Genomic DNA, 20,904 nt, shown 5'->3' with positions numbered 1-20,904 from the left:
ACGAATTATTACAAACGTGGGTGGCTTTATTCTCTCACAGTCCTCTAGGCCAGAAGTCCAAAAGCAAGGAGTCAGCAGGGCTGCACTCCCTCTGAAGGCTCCAGGGGAGAATTGGTTACTTTTCTCCGCCAGCTTCTGGGGACTCTGGACATCCTTAGCTGTGGCTGCGTACGTCCAGTCTCCGCCTCCTCTGCCTTCTCTGTGTCTCTCTCTTCTGTGTGCCTCTCAGGAGGTTACAGTTAAGGCCCATCCAGATAATCTTATGATCTCTTCATCGTCAGATCCTTGACTTATTCAGATAGGCAAAGACTCTTTTTCCAAATAAGGTAATGTTCACAGATTCTAGGAACTAGGAGGTGGATATATATCGGGTTGGCCAAAAAGTTCGTTTGCGTTTTTCTGTAACATCTTACGGGAAAACCCGAACAAACTTTTGGCCAACCGTGTGTGTGTGTGTGTGTGTGTGTGTGTGTGTGTGTGTGTGTGTGTGTGTGTGTGTGCGTGTGTGTGTGTGTGTGTGTGCGTGTGTGTGTGTGTGTACGTGTACCCAGTGGCCACCATTCAGCCCAGAAGAGGGAAGAAACATCCCCGTTGCCATCGGTGAGCCAAGTTTTGTGATGGATCCTTCTATCGTCAGCCCTGGCCCAGGAGTGCCACCACTGAACCGCTTAGTGACGCTGGCCACTCCCTTCTCTCCGGCACATTCTCGGTGGCCTTGGGAGACAGTGTGTCCTCTGATGGGCCTTCTGGGCTCACTAACACAACCACCCCTGCAAGCCCACTTCCCTGCGCCTTTTCATTCTTCGTCTGTGTCTGCATGTGCACCGTTCAGTATGGGCCATTGTTTTCTCCAGGCTTCTAGAAGCCGCCCTAGCAGCAAGTTTGTATTGTTTCCTGGGGTGTTTCCTGTATCTTAAGAGAGTGACCAAAGTTTAAAAAAAAAAAAACCACTCTCCTTTATCTAGGCATGTGTTCCAGTCCCCTTGATCCACCACCCGATCCCATCTTGCAGTTCCTTTGGGGTTGTGGCCCCTTTCTTCCCTTATCAGGCACAGCATATCCCTGGCTGGGTTATGCTGTGACTTAACCCTGATGATAGGCCCAATGTCTAGGAGAGGAAGAGGGAGCCATGTGCTGTCTTTTCACGGTAAGCCCTCTGTACGGTCTACATGCGCAGAAGCGTGCTAGTTCTTACCTGAGAGTGGTGAGCTGCGCCGACAGGCTCAGAAGGTTCAGAGGCGTCTGGGGAGCATCCACCCAAATGCTCCAGTCCCATATGTCATGGTCCCAGGTTTTGCCAACTAGGCCGTGCCTTTGGCATAACAGCCCCGCTTTGGTTGAACAGTCAATGGTTTCTGATGTTCTGTGACACGATTAAATCCTGTGTTCCATCTTCAGCTTTTCTGCTCACCCACAGTAGGAGGGCTTCTTTGTAGAGATTCCTTTCACACTTAGTTTCAACGGCTAACTGTTCTCAGTTTTTCATTATCTTCCTGTAGGGCATCAAGGAACTTAATGATAATCATCTAATTCCATCATCCTTATACTTACAGATCCCAATGTTCATTTCAAATGCTTGAATCGGTACATTCCCCCCTGCCTACATGCCATCCCAGCTCACTCTTGATGAAACTTCTGACAACTGGACCACCATCTAATGCCAAGGGCTATCTGCACACTACCTACCACCAGGGATGTGGGTCTTCATAACCATCTGGGTGGTGAGTGATCCAGTCCCCAGACCTTTGTTTCGTCACTTGCTTTCTCAGGTCATTCTTGATACCAACTGTCGAAGTTGAGTTCTCTGAGAAGCAGATGCTGAAATGGAGTTAGAATTGTGGAAAATTTATTGGAGAGTAACACCTGTGGAAGGGAAAGGAGACAAATCAGGATTGTGTAGAGAGCCATAGACCAGGATAAAGACATGACAAAGTTTTGGCCAACCCAACAAGAGCTCTGGAGGAAAGATTGCTAATACCATCTGAGATTGACTGTACGACTGCTTTGCTCAGCCATGGACTGGGGAGTAAGTTTCCCACATCAGAGGAGGCTCAGTTAAATCTGCCTTGCCGATAAATAATTTTTTAAATATAAGCACATCCCATGCAATATTTGGTACATACTTAAACCAAAAAATATTCACTGCTAATCTGCAATGCAAATTTAACTGGGTGTCCTGTGTTTTTATTTGCTAAATCTGGCAACTCTAGCTGGGGATCACCCCAAGAAGTGCATGCTCTCAGCTACCGCTGCTTTGCTCAGCCATCGTCTGGGAGCTGCTGTGAGAATAGTGACCTTGGCTTATAAGCTGAGGTAGACCTGAAGGTGCTAAGGGCTGGAGGCTGTTAGCTAACCACACTTTAAAAAAATTTTAAAAAAATTTATTTATTTATTTTCGCCTGCGTTGGGTCTTCATTGTGGTATGCGGGCTTCTCATTGCAGTGGCTTCTCTTGTTGTAGAGCGTGACTGCTAGGTGCGCGGGCTTCAGTAGTTGTGGCACGAGGGCTCAGTAGCTGTGGCTCGTGGGCTCTAGAGTGCAGGTCCAGTAGTTGCGGTGCACGGGCTTAGTTGCTCCGTGGCATGTGGGGTCTTCCCGGACCAGGGATCAAACCCGTGTCCCCTGCATTGGCAGGCAGATTCCTAACCACTGTGCCACCAGGGAAGTCCCTAACCACGCTATTTACAGCTGGGCAACGAGTCCTTTCCTGAAGGGAGAACTGAACCGAAGATCTTTGTATCCACCACATTTCTTTGCTGTTTAACTATTGTCTTCCTTGCTGGATGGAAGCCCCGTGAGGGCTAGAACACTTTTCCTCTTGTTTATTGTTGTAACCCTCGTGCCTAACACAGGGCTTGAGCCATGCCAGCTGCTCAATTATTACTTGTTAAGTTGAATTGTACTTAAGGCTTCAGGGATCTGGGGGCATTTAGGGAGGACAGAGAGAAGTTATCTGTCCTGTCCCCAGCATCACACTCTGTGTTTGGCTGCCCCTTCGATGGCTCTCCATGCCATACGCGCAGGAAGCAGAGGGAACAGGTAGAAGGTTGGCTTCCAGGTGTGGAGTCTGTGTTCACCGCCACTGAATTCTACAGCAGAGCTAATTTTTTATGGAATTAATTAAATACTTTCTAAGTAAGTAAAGAAGGTTCTAATTGAGGAAATTCAAGAGAGGTCTTGTACATGAAGGTCGGTGTTTGATGCTAACGTGTCGTGTCTGTTTATCTCCACGTCTACGTCTCACAGAGGGCCCAAACTCAACAGACCCTGAACAGAACTTAGGAGCTTTGCTTCCAGTACTGACCCTTCTCTTCTGTCATATAAGCCAGAAATCCTTGCTCCACCCAACTCTGGCGTGTGGTTTCCCAGCATGGAGGAAGTTTTTCAGATTCCACCTCATTTACTCTCTGAAAGCCATCTTTTCCTCTCCATGCGCATTGCTGCTTTTGTAGATTAGATCTTCATCACCTCTTAGCAGGATAAGAGTATGCCAGTTGGCCTCTCTGCCTTTGGAATGACCCTCTCTCTAATCTGTCTTCCACACTATTGTCAGGCATTGAGCTTTAAGAATTGAAACTAAATGGCATGGCATCGAATCAATCAAATAATTGTACTCTCTTCCCTTAACTCTCTCCGTGGCTCCCCTCTTATCAGGATCATGTCCAAACTTCATCTATTGCTCTGCTTGCCAGAAAGGTTTCTTACTCTGCTTTTAAGCATGCAATCTGATGTTGTCACACTCTTAATTTACGTACTTTATTGACTCCCGCTGCCCATAGGGTAAATCCCAGCTCTCCCCACATGGATTATAAGGCCTTCTGTGGGCTGGACCAGCCTTCATTCCTGCCACAGCTTCCCTCAAACCCTCTGCTGTGGCTTATAGTCTCACAGATCACGTGCTATCATATCTGCCAGCCTTCATTCAAACTCTTCCCTCTGCCTGAAATTCCTCTCCCTCTGCCCTTCCTGTTGCCTAGATCAGCACTTCTCAGAGTTTCCCACGGCATCACCTTGGGATCATGTTAAAATTCCAATGCTGATTCATTAGGCCTCGAGATGGGCCACAGGTTCTGTATTTCTAGACATTGACGCTGCTGGTCTCTGGACCACACTTTGAACAGCAAAGTCCTGGACGACACTTGACTTTCAAATGTCAGCAAAGGGTCATTATCTCTCTGAAGCCTTTCCTGAAACTTCCAGGAAGAATCGACTACTTGTTTTCTTCCCACACCTATAGTTCCCCATGACCTTTATTGAAACACAGGTGACATTTGATTGCATTTTAACTCAGTGTCCATCTTCCTCTTCTAGACTGTAAGCTCCTTTCTGGCAGGGACCATGTCTTATCCATCCTTGGATTGCCAGCCCTTAGCATAGTGTATGGCATGGAGTCAGCATTCAGTTCAAGCATGTTGAATGAACGAGTGTAGAGTCATCCTCAGCAATGTGAAAAGTATATTTACATTTAGAATTCTCTTTCTCCTCAACTTTCTGATGGAAGACTTGAGTACACTAAAATAGAACTCCTTTGGCTGCAAATACCCAACTCTAATTACTTTCTCAAACTGGCTCAGGTAGCTGGGAGGAAGGGATTCTAAGAAGCTTGCAGAATTGAAGAAAGAGATGAACAACCAGGCCTCAGGAGGGCAGGGCCCAGAGACCTCAGACGCAGGGACTCAATGGCCTTTTCCTTAAGAGGCCTGAGTTGTCTTCTGCACATGCATTTTTCATTTCTGCTGGTCTCTGTTTCTTTTTGTGTTGGTCTTTGAATCCCCTACTGCAGACAGGCCTATTCCAAGTGGTTCGTGTGTGTGCACGTGTGTGTGGTGGGGTTGCAGTGGGGGACTGAGCAACAAGGTCTGTTAACAGGAGAAATGAGATGCAAATCTTGCTACTTTAAGAAGAACAGCTACTCTAGTCAACTCAATTGACAGTTCAGAAAAACTGTCATTAACATAGAGCTGGGAAAGGGGAGGGAGCCGGATCGGCAGAAAGGAGGCTGGATGCAGCGAGGCTATATTCATCTTCTCCCTTCTGCCTCCTGCTAGTGGCAAGTACTGTGCATCTGTTTGGAGTATCTGAACCAAATTTCCATCAGGGAGGGTAATTCGTCATGCTGCATGCAGCATTCACCAGTGGCATGCTAGAAGCCTCACAGTAGCAAAGCATGACTTTTGAACCACTGACCGGTTTTGGTTTTCTCATCTATGAAATATGACTAATACTAATACCCACCTCACAGAGGTGTTGGGAGGCTTAAACAGAACTAAGCATGCAAAGCACTAACATTTATTGAGCTAAAAGCAAGCATGCAAAGCAGGGACCACTGTTCCTGTTTAGAGGTTCTGAGAGGTTCAGTAATTTGCCCTAGGTCACACAGCTTGTGATTATAGAGTGGGGTTTTAAACTCAGTCTGTCTGATTTCTGGGGCTTGTCCTCTTTTCACTAGAGCCATAAAGAGAAGTCTCCTCATACTGGGGTTCGAGGTAGAAAGGAGAAATGTCTCCCTACTTGCCATGACCTGTTATTACCGAGGAGCACAGTTTGACTACGGCTCCCCTGAGAGTCCCTGAGAGGGAGGAGGGAGGTGTTTGCCAAGACCACACTCAGCAATTCTGTCTTTGCCATGATGCCTTTGCCTCTAAAAGAAACTACAAATGAGGGCAAACTCCTGGGAGTACATTTTTGTAATAGTAGAAATAGTTTACCTAAAAGAAATGCTTCTCCATGAAAAGAAAATGATCTAGCAATAGTCCACATTTAAATACTGAATTATTTGCCTTGCAGTTGTTCTGTTGCCAGTTTTAAAACTCTGAACCAACTCCTTTCTCATGTCGCTATCTTGTACCAATTGCCTGGCTGGCTCAGGAAATAATAACAGCTAATGTTAGCCTAAGCAAAAACATGGCTAGCACAATTAACTGGTTGCTAAAAAGAAATAACATGATATACACTTAAGCCAATGAAGAAAACTTGGGGGATTATCCATCAGTTTATATTAGTCCCTTCAGGGCTTTCTTCAGATACACATCATCTGTAGAGAAGTCATATGCCATTTTTACCTACCTCAATTATTATCTATGTCTTTCAAGGACCTTTGGAGTAATCCACTCTAGTCATTACTCTATCACTCTTATTCTTGTAACTAACTTTGAGATAAAAACAAACAAAACAAAACCCACCCAGAAACAACAAGATAAAGGGGGGGGAAAAACCAACCCAGAAGTATTTCCTTTCTTTCTTGAACGCTTTTCTATGATTATTTTTACACATTTGAGAACAATTTTGTCTTTATCATGATCTTAATCTCAGTAGCCATCAAGAAAAAATAGTGACAATGAACACATATACATCTCCTCTGAATTTCTTTAGTCACTCTGAAATTGTTTCTGGAAAAATCTAAGTTGAGTGGTTTGTCAGTATGACTGTCAACTGAAAATTCAGACTCTCGAGTGTCTGAAGAGATACCAAGAGCAACTGCCACATCCTGGGCATACACAGGTGCCAGGCAGAAGCCAGGACCTTTATAGGTTTCGACTCATTCGCTCCTAACAGCTACACGATCAGGTAGGGCTTTTCCTTATGACCATTTTACAGATGAGGAAATCAAGGCTTACGTCATCTTGCCTAAGGTCATCCAACTGGTAAATGAGGAGCTGTGATTTCAACCCACAACAATGATAAAATAATAATTAACATTTATTAAGTGTTTATCATCTTCCAGGAACTCTTCTAAATGCTTTACCCATATTAACTCAAGCATTAACTCATTAAGGATGTTGCCTTATTAAAATTGCCGTTGCTGGGGCAGTTTTCTGCTTGGAGAAGTGAAGGAGGCCACACTCCATGCATGGGGTCGGGTCAAAGGATCTCCAAAGTCATTTCCAAGTGGAAAATCAGTATGTCTAGGAGGAGCAGGGGCCTATGGCCCCAGGAAGCCCGGTCAATCGTGGGGCAGTACAGGCACTTCTTTGGCTGCTACCGGATGTCATTGAGCCTTGTCAAATGTTAAAGGCCAGTGCATACCAGTGCCGGTTATATTTACACAGTGAGCTAAAATTAGATGGCATGCTCTCCTGGCAACCGGGAAGGTACAGGCTCTCATTTATCTAGCAATGCTAATTTTGGCAAAACCAAAAATGGTCCTTCTGCTGTTCTCAGCGGATAGGCATTCAACAACAATAACATCCTTTTCCTTCCTCTTCCTCTTCTCTACATTTCAGGAAATTTCAAATATAAATCCAGGCTGACTTTGGTTCAGGACAAATACTTATAGACGTGGAAACCTGATGGGGATCCTGTAGGCAGAAGGGTTTAGGGACTCCTCTGGATTAGAAGTAGAACAAAAATAAAATAAAAAATGTTACTGTTGGGCTTCCCTGGTGGCGCAGTGGTTGAGAGTCCGCCTGCCGATGCAGGGGACACGGGTTTGTGCCCCGGTCCAGGAGGATCCCACATGCCGCAGAGCGGCTGGGCCCATGAGCCATGGCCACTGGACCTGTGCATCCGGAGCCTGTGCTCCGCAATGGGTGAGGCCACAACAGTGAGAGTCCTGCGTACTGCCAAAAAAAAAAAAAGTTACTGTTTTTCATCAACACAGGAAGATCAATGAACTTAGAAGGGCACCAATTGGAGCACTGGCCTTGTGAGTGCAACTGGAACATTTAGGGGAGGGCTGAATGAAGGCCCCGAACTCCATGGTAAATGCCACCCAGGGTGGAAGCTGACCTAGATCCATCCGGGGCAGGGTCTGTGAATGTCACCATGTCTTTGAAGTGCTGCAGTCTGTCTTGAAAAAGAGTAATGTTTTATGGGTTCAACATGAAAGAGTGATGTGATCAATTAGTGATTTCTACTAAGGAGTAATAGCAGGAGATGTGGCAGGTATTTGTGATACATCCAACAGACCTACTGACTGGGAATGAGAAGAACCCATATTGAGAAGTTAAATAGACTTGGGTTTAAGCTAATGATGCATCTGGGTAGCCTCTGAAGGTAGAAGAGAGTCAACTTGAATTTACTGCTTAACCCTAGACTTGTCCTTAAAGGATGCTATGGTATGAATGTTTGTATTCTCCTCAAATTTATATGTTGAAATCCTAATGCCTGATATGATGGTGCTAGAAGGTGGGGCCTTTGGGAGGTGCTTAGGGCCTGAAGGTGGAGCTCTTATGAATGGGATTAGTGCCCTTATAAAAGATTCCCCAGAGAGCTTACTGGTGCCTTCCACCATGTGAGGACACAGGGATAAGGTGCCAGACACAGACCAGGAAGAGGGCCCTCACCAGAAGGTAACCATCCCGGCACCCTGATCTTGGACTTCTCAACCTCCAGAACTGTCAGCAGTTAATGTCTGCTCTTTATAAGTCACCCAGTCTGTGGTATTTTGTTATAGCAACCCAAACAGATTAAGACATGGGTTATCAGGGAAGCCAGCCATGGTGACATTTGTATTGAGTACTTGGTATCTTAGGATGGCTAAATAAATAAACAGAGAAGATATAGAAAGAACATCTGGAAAATTAGTGAAGTTTTCAATAAAGTGTAACAATGATAATATTAGAGGTGTTAGAAGGATAGAAGACTGGAAAATGAAAGAAAATCATCTTAAATCAGGGGGTTTTAAAACACATATCTGAAAAATAAAACTTTGTTCATTTTTCCATTCTTGTCCCTCTTTTGATTTGTACTTGTATTATTATGTTAAGCTTTTGTTGAAATATGATACCCACCCCGCCCCTGCACTTTGTCATTTATATTTTGGCTTTTTGGTGGTGTCTCTTGACATGTAAATGTGTATTATGTGTGCACGTGCATGTCTTTAAAGAGTTAAATTTATCAACCTACACTTTATGGCTGAATTTGTGTCAAACTTAGAGAGTTCTCTTTTTCTAATACTTTTATGGGTTACTTTCTCATTCAAATCTTTGATCTACCTAGAATTTATTTTGATGTATGGTATGCTCCATGGATTCAATTTTATTCTTCTCCAGCTGGCTACCCATTTGTCTGAGCATTATTTGTTGAATAATACTTTTTTCTTACTAACTTGAAGTGTCCTTTTAAAAATTTACTAAATTTCTCCATTTATTTGGATCTGACCTGGTTTTTTATTCTGATCCACTTATTTGCTAATTCATTTACCACATTGCTTAAATTATTGTAGCTTCATAACACGTATTACTACCCACTCCTATTACTTTTCTTTTTTCAGAATATCTTTGGCTAAATTTCTTCCCATGTGAAATTTAGAACTAGGTTGTCTAGTTTCAAATAATTCCTATTAGCAATTTTATTGCATAGTGTTTAAAGATGATAGGCCAAGTTTGGGAGAACTGACATTTTTATGACCTGATGTTTCCTATCGAAGAACAAAGCATACTTCTCTATTTGTTTGAGTCTTTTGTGTCCTCTGTCATATGTTTCTCATAAACAATATACACTTGGATTTATCTTTTATAAATAAAAATATTTTGTGTGGTAAAATACACATAATATAATAATATAAAGTTTACAATCTTAACCATTTTCAAGTGTTCAGTGGTATTAAAGACATTTATCATGTTAAGCAATCATCACCACCATCCATCTTCATAACTCTTTTAAAACTGAATTTAGTCTTATCTTTTAACAGATGATTTTAACCCATTTACAATTGTTGATATGACTGATATGTTAGAAATTAGGTCCTTCATGTTATTTTATATTATATGTGGTAGGAATAATAAGGACCTTATGCTTTCTGTTTTAGAGCTTAAATAAAATCACTGTGTGATTTGTGTTTGCTTTGCTCAATTTGTCTTTGTGTTAGTGGCACACTATTTTGATTACTTTAACTTATGAGTAAGTCTTCATGTCTGGTAATATAAGTCCTCCAATTTGCTGTATTCTTTTCATATTTTTATTAAATATCTAGTGAACTGCATTTTAGTTCAAGTGATAGATACAAATATGCATGCATGTACCCATACATACATACATAAATGGTGTTCTGGACCCCTTCTCACAAGTTTGCTGCATTGGTTTTGGGCATTCAGGTAGGTTAGGACATTTTGTGGGAACTTGGTTTATACTGATTTCTACACCTCATTCCTTATCCCTGATCAAAATAACCTACAGTCAAAGACAAAACAGGAATTCCTCCTCCCCAAGGGCTGGACTTCTGAGAGTTGGAGGGATAGAAGAATAGCAAAGGGGACAGGAGAGCTGTCATAATTGTTAAAGGGAATCAGCCTCTCAGAAATTTCCCAGATCAGGTACAATCTAAAGAGGGGTCAGACAGAGAAAGACAAATATCATATGATATTGCTTATATGTGGAATCTAAAAAAAAGGGTACAAATGAACTTATCTACAAAACAGAAATAGAGTTACAGATATAGAAAACAAACTTATGGTTACCAGGGGGTAAAGGATGGGGAGGGATAAATTGGAAGATTGGTGTTGACATATACATACTACTATACATAAAATAGATAACTAATAAGGACCTACTGTATAGCACAGGGAATGCTAATCAATACTCTGTAATGGCCTGTATGGGAAAAGAATCTAAAAAAGAGTCGATATAATATTTGTATAATAGATTCACTTTGCTGTACACCTGAAACTAATACAACATTATAAATCAACTATACTCCAATAAAAATTTAAAAAATAAATAAATAAAGAGGGGTCAGAATTTCAAAGCTCACCTGAGACAGCGGCCATTCCCACTAGCTTAACTACTTATGGGTAATTAAATGATTTGTAATCAGAACACCTGGGCTTAAATCCCAGCTCTTCCACTTACTATGTAATGTTGGGTAAATCATTCAACCTCACTAAGTTTTGTTATCCATAGATGGGGATATTATTATTTTCTTTGCATATATCATAGGATAATTTTAATATAGTCACAAATGACAGGGAACAAGGAAGAGGAACATGGCTGTGGAGAGAATGTATGTGACGTAGGCAAGATTCAGAGCTACAGTCAAAATTCCCAGTGGTAAAGGGTCAGAACTGGAGCTCATGGCAGGCAGCCAAAGCTCAAGATTGGCCACAAAACTGGGTCAGCATGACGGAGGTTGGGAGGAGGTTTAGCCCAGTGATCATGTAGTGGAAAGCAGGGTGCATAGGGATAGTAGAGTATGCATGTATATCACAAAGAATGACCTGGTAGTCAGGGAGAGACAATGATGCAAAAGAAAAAGCCAAATCATAGGCAAGATGAGAAGGAGAGAAAGGAGGGTCAATATTTTTTCATTTGAACCAGGAGGCAGGAAGCAGCAGTTAGGGGCAGATGTAGTAAGATGCTAAAAATGCTCATGGGAAGATCAGAGAGCTCCTACCCAATGTTTGCTATTTTTCCCAATGTAAAATGAGATAAAGTCATCTGTTGAATGTAGGAGTGGAGGAGTATTGAGAAGAGAGGAAAGATGTAGTGGCTAACTTTTTTTTTGTATAATCCAAGCTTAGGGAAAGGGGAAGGGCTTTATCATTTAAATATGGTAAAGTGTAGACATATCAAATACCTCCCTCATGATTGACCTTCTGTCACCGTAATTTCCCTTGCTTTCTTCCTACACCCCATCTTTACCCTCCCATCCTTCCCAGTATCCATTTCCCATTCTCAGTCAATTCCTCTCTTTCTCACAGCCTTCTGCTCCTCTGCCATTTCTCATGTCCTTCAAATTGCTCCCTTAAACTTCACTGAGATTTGTTTTTAATATCTTAGACAATATAGCTTGGGGAGGAATTGAATTTTTTATAATTTAATCTTATTTTCTTTGTTGGCTTCTTAGTTTTAACTCTTTGTTTTGTCATTTTATTGATTACTTTAGGAGTTAGAGAATTCATCGTTAACTAATCAGACTCTATGTTCAAGTGATAATATGCCACTTCATGTGTGGTATAAGAACCGTACGACAATATACTCTTACTTCTCCCTTCTCAGATTTTATAGTACAGTTGTCATACATTTTACAAACATGTATGTGTGTGTACATGCATGCATGCACACACTCACTATAAATCCCATACTACATCATTATACTTTCTGTTTAAATAATTATCCTTAAAAAGAGTTTAAATAATAATAAAAAAAAACCTTATTTTTTTTAACATCTTTATTGGAGTATAATTGCTTTACAATGGTGTGTTAGTTTCTGCTTTATAACAAAGTGAATCAGCTATACATATACATATACCTCCATATCTCCTCCCTCTTGCATCTCTCTCCCACCTTCCCTATCTCACCCTTCTAGATGGTCAAAAAGCACTGAGATGATCTCCCTGTGCTATGCGGCTGCTTCCTACTAGCTATCTATTTTATATTTGGTAGTATATATAAGCCCATGCCACTGTCTCACTTTGTCCCAGCATACCCGTCCCCCTCCCTGTGTCCTCAAGTCCATTCTCTACGTCTGCGTCTTTATTCCTGTCTTGCCCCTAGGTTCTTCATAACCTTTTTTTGTTTTCGATTCCATATATATGTGTTAGCGTATGGTATTTGTCTTCCCCTTTCTGACTTACTCCACTCTGTATGACAGTCTCCAGGTCCATCCACCTCACTACAAATAACTCAGTTTCATTTCTTTTTATGGCTGAGTAATATTCCATTGTATATATGTGCCACATCTTCTTTACCCATTCCTCTGTCGATGGACACTTAGGTTGCTTCCATGTCTTGGTTATTGTAAATAGAGCTGCAGTGGACATTGTGGTACATGACTCTTTTTGAATTATGGTTTTCTCAGGGTATATGCCCAGTAGTGGGATTGCTGGGTCATATGGTAGTTTTATTTTTAGTTTTTTAAGGAACCTCTATACTGTTCTCCATAGTGGCTACATCAATTTACATTCCCACCAATAGTGCAGATTTTTGACGATGGCCAGTCTGACTGGTGTGAGATGATATCTCATTGTAGTTCTGTAGTTCTGCATTTCTCTAATGATTAATGATGTTAAGTATTCTTTCATGTGTTTGTTGGCAATCTGTATATATTCTTTGGAGAAATGTCTATTTAGATCTTCTGCCGATTTTTGGATTGGGTTGTTTGTTTTTTTGATATTGAGCTGAATGAGATACTCATCAATTTTGGAGATTAATCCTTTGTCACTTGCTTCATTTACAAATATTTTATCCAGTCTGAGGGTTGTCTTTTTGTCTTGTTTATGGTTTCCTTTGCTGTGCAAAAGCTTTTAAGTTTCATTAGATCTCATTTGTTTCTTTTTGTTTTTATTTCCATTTCTGTAGGAGGTGGGTCAAAAACGATCTTCCTGTGATTTATGTCATAGAGGGTTCTGCCTATGTTTTCCTCTAAGAGTTTTATAGTGTCTGACCTTACATTTAGGTCTTTATTCCATTTTGAGTTTACTTTTCTGTATGGTGTTATGGAGTGTTCTAATTTCATTCTTTTACAGGTAGCTGTCCAGTTTTCCCAGCACCACTTATTGAAGAGATGTTTCTCCATTGTAAACCCCTGCCTCCTTTGTCATAGATTAGTTGACCATAGGTGCATGGGTTTATCCCTGGGCTTTCTATCCAGTTCCATTGATCTATATTTCTGTTTTTGTGCCAGTACCATATTGTCTTGATTACCGTAGCTTTGTAGTATAGTCTGAAGTCCAGGAGCCTGATTCCTCCAGCTCCGTTTTTCATTCCCAGGATTGCTTTGGCTATTCGGGGTCTTTTGTGTTTCCATACAAATTGTGAAATTTTTTGTTCTAGTTCTGTGAAAAATGCCAGTGGTAGTTTGATAGGGATTGCATTGAATCTGTAGATTGCTTTGGGTACTATAGCCATTTACACAATGTTGATTCTTCCAATCCAAGAACATGGTATATCTCTCCATCTGTTGGTATCATCTTTAATTTCTTTCATCAGTGTCTTATAGTTTTGTGCATACAGGTCTTTTGTCTCCTTAGGTAGGTTTATTCCGAGGTATTTTATTCTTTTTGTTGCAGTGGTAAAAGGGAGTGTTTCTTTCATTTCTCTTTCAGAGTTTTCATCATTAGTGTATAGGAATGCCAGAGATTTCTGTGCATTAACTTTGTATCCTGCTACTTTACCAAATTCATTGATTAGCTCTAATAGTTTTCTGGTAGTGTCTTTAGGATCCTCTATGTATAGGATCATGTATCTGCAAACAGTGAGAGCTTTACTTGTTCTTTTCCAATTTGTATTCCTTTTATTTCTTTTTCTTCTCTGATTGCTGTGGCTAAAACTTCCAAAACTATGTTGAAGAATAGTGGTGAGAGTGGACACCCTTGTCTTGTTTCTGATCTTAGAGGAAATGGTTTCAGTTTTTCACCATTGAGAACGATGTTGGCTGTAGGTTTGTCATATATGGCCTTTATTATATTGAGGTAAGTTCCCTCTTATGCCTACTTTCTGCAGGGTTTTTATCATAAATGGGTGTTGAATTTTGCAAATGCATTTTCTGCATCTATTGAGATGGTCATATGGTTTTTCTCCTTTAATTTGTTAATATGGTTTATCACCTTGATTGATTTGTGTATATTGAAGAATCCTTGCATTCCTGGAATAAACCCCACTTGATCATGGTGTACAATCCTTTTAATGTGCTGTTGGATTCTGTTTGCTAGTATTTCGTTGAAGATTTTTGCATCTGTGTTCATCAGTGATACTGGCCTGTAGTTTTCTATGTTTATGATGTGTTTGTCTGGTTTTGGTATCAGGGTGATGGTGGCCTTGTAGAATGAGTTTGGGAGTGTTCCTCCCTCTGCTATGTTTTGGAAGAGTTTGAGAAGGATAGGTGTTAGCTCTTCTCTAAAGGTTTGATTGAATTCGACTGTGAAGTCATCTGGTTCTGGGCTTTTGTTTGTTGGAAGATTTTAAATGACAGTCTCAATTGCAGTGCCTGTGATTGGTCTGTTTATATTTTCTCTTTCTTCCCGGTTCAGTCTCAGAAGGTTGTGCTTTTCTAAGAATTTGTCCATTTCTTCCAGGTTGTCCATTTTATTGGCATATAGTTGCTTGTAGTAATCTCTCATGATCCTTTGTATTTCTGCAGTGTCAGTTGTTTCTTCTCCTTTTTCATTTCTATTGATTTGAGTCTTTTCCCTTTTTTTCTTGATGAGTCTGGCTAATGATTTATCAATTTTGTTTATCTTCTCAAAGAACCAGCTTTTAGTTTTATTGATCTTTGCTATCATTTCCTTCATTTCCTTTTCATTTATTTCTGATCTGATCTTTATGATTCCTTTCCTTTTGCTAAGTTAGGTTGTTTATTTGAGATGTTTCTTGCTTCTTGAAGTAGGATTGTATTGTTATAAACTTCCCTCTTAGAACTGCTTTTGCTGCATCCCATAGGTTTTGGGTCGTCGTGTTTTCATTGTCATCTGTTTCTAGGTATTTTTTGATTTCCTCTTTGATTTCTTCAGTGATCTCTTGGTTATTAAGTAGTGTATTGTTTAGCCCCCATGTGTTTGTATTTTTTACAGATCTTTTCCTGTAATTGATATCTAGTCTCATAGCATTGTGGTCAGAAAAGGTACTTGATATGATTTTCTTAAATTCACCAAGGCTTGATTTGTGACCCAAGATATGATCTATCCTGGAGAATGTTCCATGAGCACTTGAGAAGAAAGTGCATTCGGTTGTTTTCGGATGGAATGTCCTATAAATCTCAATTAAATCCATCTTGTTTAATGTATCATTTAAAGCTTGTGTTTCCTTATTTATTTTCATTTTGGATGATCTGTCCATTGGTGAAAGTGGGGTGTAAAAGTTCCCTACTATGATTGTGTTACTGTCGATTTCCCCTTTTATGGCTGTTAGCATTTGCCTTATGTATTGAGGTGCTCCTGTGTTGGGTGCATAAATATTTACAATTGTTATATCTTCTTCTTGGATTGATCCCTTGATCATTATGTAGTTTCCTTCTTTGTCTCTTGTAATAGTCTTTATTTTAAAGTCTATTTTTTCTTATATGAGAATTGCTACCCCAGCTTTCTTTTGATTTCCATTTGCATGCAGTGTCTTTTTCCATCCTCTCACTTTCAGTCTGTATGTGTCCCTAGGTCTGAATTGTGTCTTTTGTAGACAGGATATATACACAGGTCTTGTTTTTGTGTCCATTCAGCCAGTCTATGTCTTTTGGTTGGAGCATTTAATCCATTTACATTTAAGGTAATTATCAATATGTATGTTCCTATTACCATTTCCTTAATTGTTTTGGGTTTGTTATTGTAGGTCTTTTCCTTCTCTTGTGTTTCCTGCCTGGAGAAGTTCCTTCAGCATTTGTTGTAAAGCTGGTTTGGTGGTTCTGAATTCTCTTAACTTTTGCTTGTATGTAAAGGTTTTAATTTCTCTGTCTAGTCTGAATGAGCTCCTTGCTGTGTAGAGTAATCTTGGTTGTAGGTTTTTCCCTTTCCTCACTTTAAATATGTCCTGCCACTCCCTTCTGGCTTGCAGAGTTTCCGCTGATAGATCAGCTGTTAACCTTATGGGGATTCCCTTGTATATTATTTGTTGCTTTTCCCTTGCTTCTTTTAATATTTTTTCTTTGTATTTAATTTTTGATAGTTTGATTATTATGTGTCTTGGCGTGTTTCTCCTTGGATTTATCCTGTATGGGACTCTCTGTGCTTCCTGGACTTGATTATATATTTCCTTTCCCGTATTAGGGAAGTTTTCAGCTGTAATCTCTTCAAATATTTTCTCAGTCCCTTTCTTATTTCTCTTCTTCTTCTGGAACCCCTATAGTTCGAATTTTGGTGTGTTTAATGTTGTCCCAGAAGTCTCTGAGACTGTCCTAATTTCTTTTCATTCTTTTTTCTTTATTCTGCTCTGCAGTAGTTATTTCCACTATTTTATCTTTCAGGTCACTTATCCGTTCTTCTGCCTCAGTTATTCTGCTGTTGATTCCTTCTAGAGAATTTTAAATTTCATTTATTGTGTTGTTCATCACTTTTTGTTTGCTCTTTAGTTCTTCTAGGTCCTTGTTAAACGTTTCTTGTATTTTCTCCATTCTATTTCCAAGATCTTGGATCATCTTTACTAACATTACTCTGAATTATTTTTCAGGTAGACTGCCTATTTTCTCTTCATTTGTTAGGTCTGGTGGGTTTTTATCTTGCTCCTTCATCTGCTGTGTATTTCTCTGTCTTCTTATTTTGCTTCACTTACTGTGTTTGGGGGTCTCACAGCTATGAACCTTCGTAGCTCCTGTTGTTTTCGGTGTCTGCCCCCAGTGGCTAAGGCTGGTTCAGTGGGTTGTGTAGGCTTCCTGGTGGAGCGCACTGGTGCCTGTGTTTTGGTGGATGAGGCTGGATCTTGTCTTTTTGGTGGGCAGGACCGCATCTGGTGGTGTGCTTTGGGGTGTCTGTGAACTTATTATGATTTTAGGCAGTCTCTCTGCTAATGGGTGGGGTTGTGTTCCTGTCTTGCTAGTTGTTTGGCATAGAGTATCCAGCACTGTAGCTTGCTGGTCATTGGGTGGATGTGGGTCATAGCATTGAGATGGAGGTTTCTGGGAGAGCTTTTGCCATTTGATATTACATGGAGCTGGGAGGTGTCTGGTGGACCAATGTCCTGAACTCGGCTCTCCCACCTCAGAGGCACAGGCCTGACACCCGGCTGGAGCACCAAGGCTCTGTCAGCCACATGGCTCAGAAGAAAAGGGAGAAAAAAGAAAGAAACAAATAAAATAAAAGTTATTAAAATAAAAAATAATTATTAAAAATTAAAAAGTAATTAAACAGAGAAAAAAAGAAAGAAAGAAAGAAGAGAGCAACCAAACGAAAAAACAAATCCACCAATGATAACAAGTGCTAAAAACTATACTAAAGCAAACAAACAAGTAAGAAAAAATGGACAGACAGAACCCTAGGACAAATGGTAAAAGCAAAGCTATACAGACAAAATCACACAAAGAAGTATACACATACACACTCATATAAAGAGGAAAAGGAACAATATATGTATATCGTTGCTCCCAAAGTCCACTGCCTCAATTTTGGGATGATTCATCGTCTATTCAGGTATTCCAGAGATGCAGGGTACATCAGGTTGATTATGGAGATTTAATCTGGTGCTCCTGAGGCTACTGGGAGAGATTTCCCTTTCTCTTCTTTTTTTGCACATCTGCTGGGGTTAAGCATTGGATTTGGACCCGCCTCTGTGTGTAGGTCGCCTAAGGGCGTCTGTTCCAGCCCAGACAAGATGGGGTTAAAGTAGCAGCTGATTGGAGGCTCTGGCTCACTCAGGCCAGGGAGAGGGAGGGGTACAGAATGCGGGGCGAGCCCGCAGCAGCAGAGGCCAATGTGATGTTGCAACAGCCTGAGGCATGCCGTGTGCTCTCCCTGGGAAGTTGTCCCTGGATCATGGGACCCTGGCAGTGGCTGGCTGCCCAGGCTCCCAGGACGGGAGGTGTGGAGAGTGACCTGTGCTCGCACACAGGCTTCCTGGTGGCTGCAGCTGCAGCCTTAGCGTCTCATGCCCGTCTCTGGGGTCTGCACTGATAGCCGCGGCTCACGCCGGTCTCTGGAGCTCATTTAGGTGGTGCTCTGAATCCCTTCTCCTCACGCAACAGGAAACAATGGTCTCTTGCCTCTTAGGCAGGTCCAGAGTTTTTCCCAGACTCCCTCCTGGCTAGCTGTGGTGCACTAGCCCCCTTCAGGCTGTGTTCACGCAGCCAACCCCAGTCCTCTCCCTGGGGTCTGACCTCCGAAGCCCGAGCCTCAGCTCCCAGCCCCCTCCTGTCCCGGTGGGTGAGCAGACAAGCCTCTCAGGCTGGTGAGTGCTGGTCAGCACCGATCCTCTGTGTGGGAATCTCTCTGCTTTGCCCTCTGCACCCCTGTTGCTGCGCTCTCCCCCGTGGCTCCGAAGCTTCCTCCCACACCACCCCACCACCTCCCATCTCTTCCAATGAAGGGGCTTTCCAGTGTGTGGAAACTTTTCCTCCCTCATAGCTTCCTCCCAGTGGTGCAGGTCCCGTCCTTATTTGTCTGTTTTTTCTCTTTTCTTTTGCCCTACCCATGTATGTGGGGAGTTTCTTATCTTTTGAGAAGTCTGAGGTCTTCTGCCAGCATTCAGTAGGTGTTCTGTAGGAGTTGTTCCACATGTAGGTCTATTTCTGATGTATTTGGGGGAAGAAGTTCATCTGTACGTCTTACTCTTCCGGCATCTTGAAGTTCTCCCCCCAAATCTTATTTATTTACCCATCTAGTTACCATTTCCAAAGCTCTCCTTTGTATACACCCATGTTTCCATCTGGTATAATTTTCCTTGATTTTTCTTGTAGTGTGGGTGCACTGGTGATGAATTCCTTCAGCTTCTTTATTTCTGAAAACAGTTTTATTTCACTTTTGTTTTTGAAAGGTATTTTCTCTGGGTATAGAATTCTAGGTTGATGGTTTTTTCAGGTAATTTAAAGACGTTTCTCCATTGTCTTTTCACTCACACTATTTCTGAGGAGAAATCTACTGTTATCTTTTCCTTTGTCCCCCTGATTTTCTCTGCATCAGTGATATTGAACAGTTTGATTTCATGACCCTTGGTGTACTTTTTAAAAATATTTTTTGTGCTTAGGGTTTGATGATGTTCTTGGATTTGTGGATTTATAATTTCCATCAAATTTGGAAATTTTGGGTCATTATCCTCAAATATTTTTCTGTCCCACCCATCCTTTGGGGACTCCAATTACACTTATATTAACTTATATTTGAATATATATATATTACACTTATATTTGAAGTTTCCCACAGCTCATTGAGGCTCTGTTCATTTTAAAATTCTCTTTTTGTTCTGTTTCATATTGAATAGTTTCTATTGTTCTGTCTTCAAATTCACTAATTTTTTCTTCTGCAACATCTAAACTGCCATTATTTCCAACCAAAGTATTTTTCATCTCACACATTGTAGTTTTCATCTTTAGAAGCTGAACTGGAGTTTTAAAAAATATATATTTTCTAAGCCTTTATTTAACTTTTTGAACATATGGAATGTAGTTAAAATAGCTGTTTTAATGTCCTTGTCTGCTAATTCTAACATCTGTGTCAGCTCTAGGTTGATTTTAATTAATTGTTTTTTCTCCTCATTAAGAGCCATATTTTCCTGCTTCTTTTCATGCTTGGTAGTTTTTCACTGGATGCCAGACACTGTGAGTTTTACTTTATTGGGTGCTGAATATTTTTGTATTCCTATAAATATTCTTGACCTTTTTTCCTGAGACCCAGTTATTTAGAAATATTTTGATCCTTTTGAGTCTTGCTTTTAAGATTTGGCAGGACTGGAGCAGAGACCAGTTGAGGGCTAATTTTTCCCCGCTACAGAAATAAGTCCTTTCTGGGTACTTTACCCAATGTTCCATGAATAATGAGGTTGTCCAGTCTGGCTTGTGGGAACAGGTACTATTCCTAGCTGTATGTGATTGTTGGGCAGTATTACCTCTAATTCTTTTGGGTGTTTCTCTCCTAGCCTCATGCAGTTTTTTCACATGCATGCACTGATCATTACTCAGCTGAATACTCAGAGGGGACTCTCTGAAGATGTTCAGAGTGCTCTCTGCATGCTGCTTCCTCCTCCCCAGTAAGCACTCCTGCAAACTCCAGTTGCCTTCGTCTCTCAGACTCTCAGCCACATCCCTCAACTCAAGGATGTGAGTTGAGGGATGTGTTTCCTCACCACTGCACTGCAACCTGTGAAATTGCTCAACTCAGTGAGCCAAGGCAATCCTAGTGTTCATCTTGTTTGTTTCCCACCTCTCACAAATCCCTTACTGCCTGGTGTTTAGTGTCTTGAAAACTGTTATCTCATATACTCTGTCCAGTTTTTGTTTAATGTGGGAGAGTAAATCTGGTCCCTGTTACTCCATCTTGACTAGAATCAGAAGTGCCAATCTAATCTTAAAATATTTCCAAGACACAGTTATGAGGGAGTATGCATGACTATGAAT

Source organism: Lagenorhynchus albirostris, chromosome 16 (genome assembly GCF_949774975.1).
Source record: "Lagenorhynchus albirostris chromosome 16, mLagAlb1.1, whole genome shotgun sequence".
NCBI classification, from domain to species: domain Eukaryota; kingdom Metazoa; phylum Chordata; class Mammalia; order Artiodactyla; family Delphinidae; genus Lagenorhynchus; species Lagenorhynchus albirostris.
The sequence above is the reverse complement of the archived record's forward strand: the minus strand, read 5'-3'. Positions refer to the sequence as shown.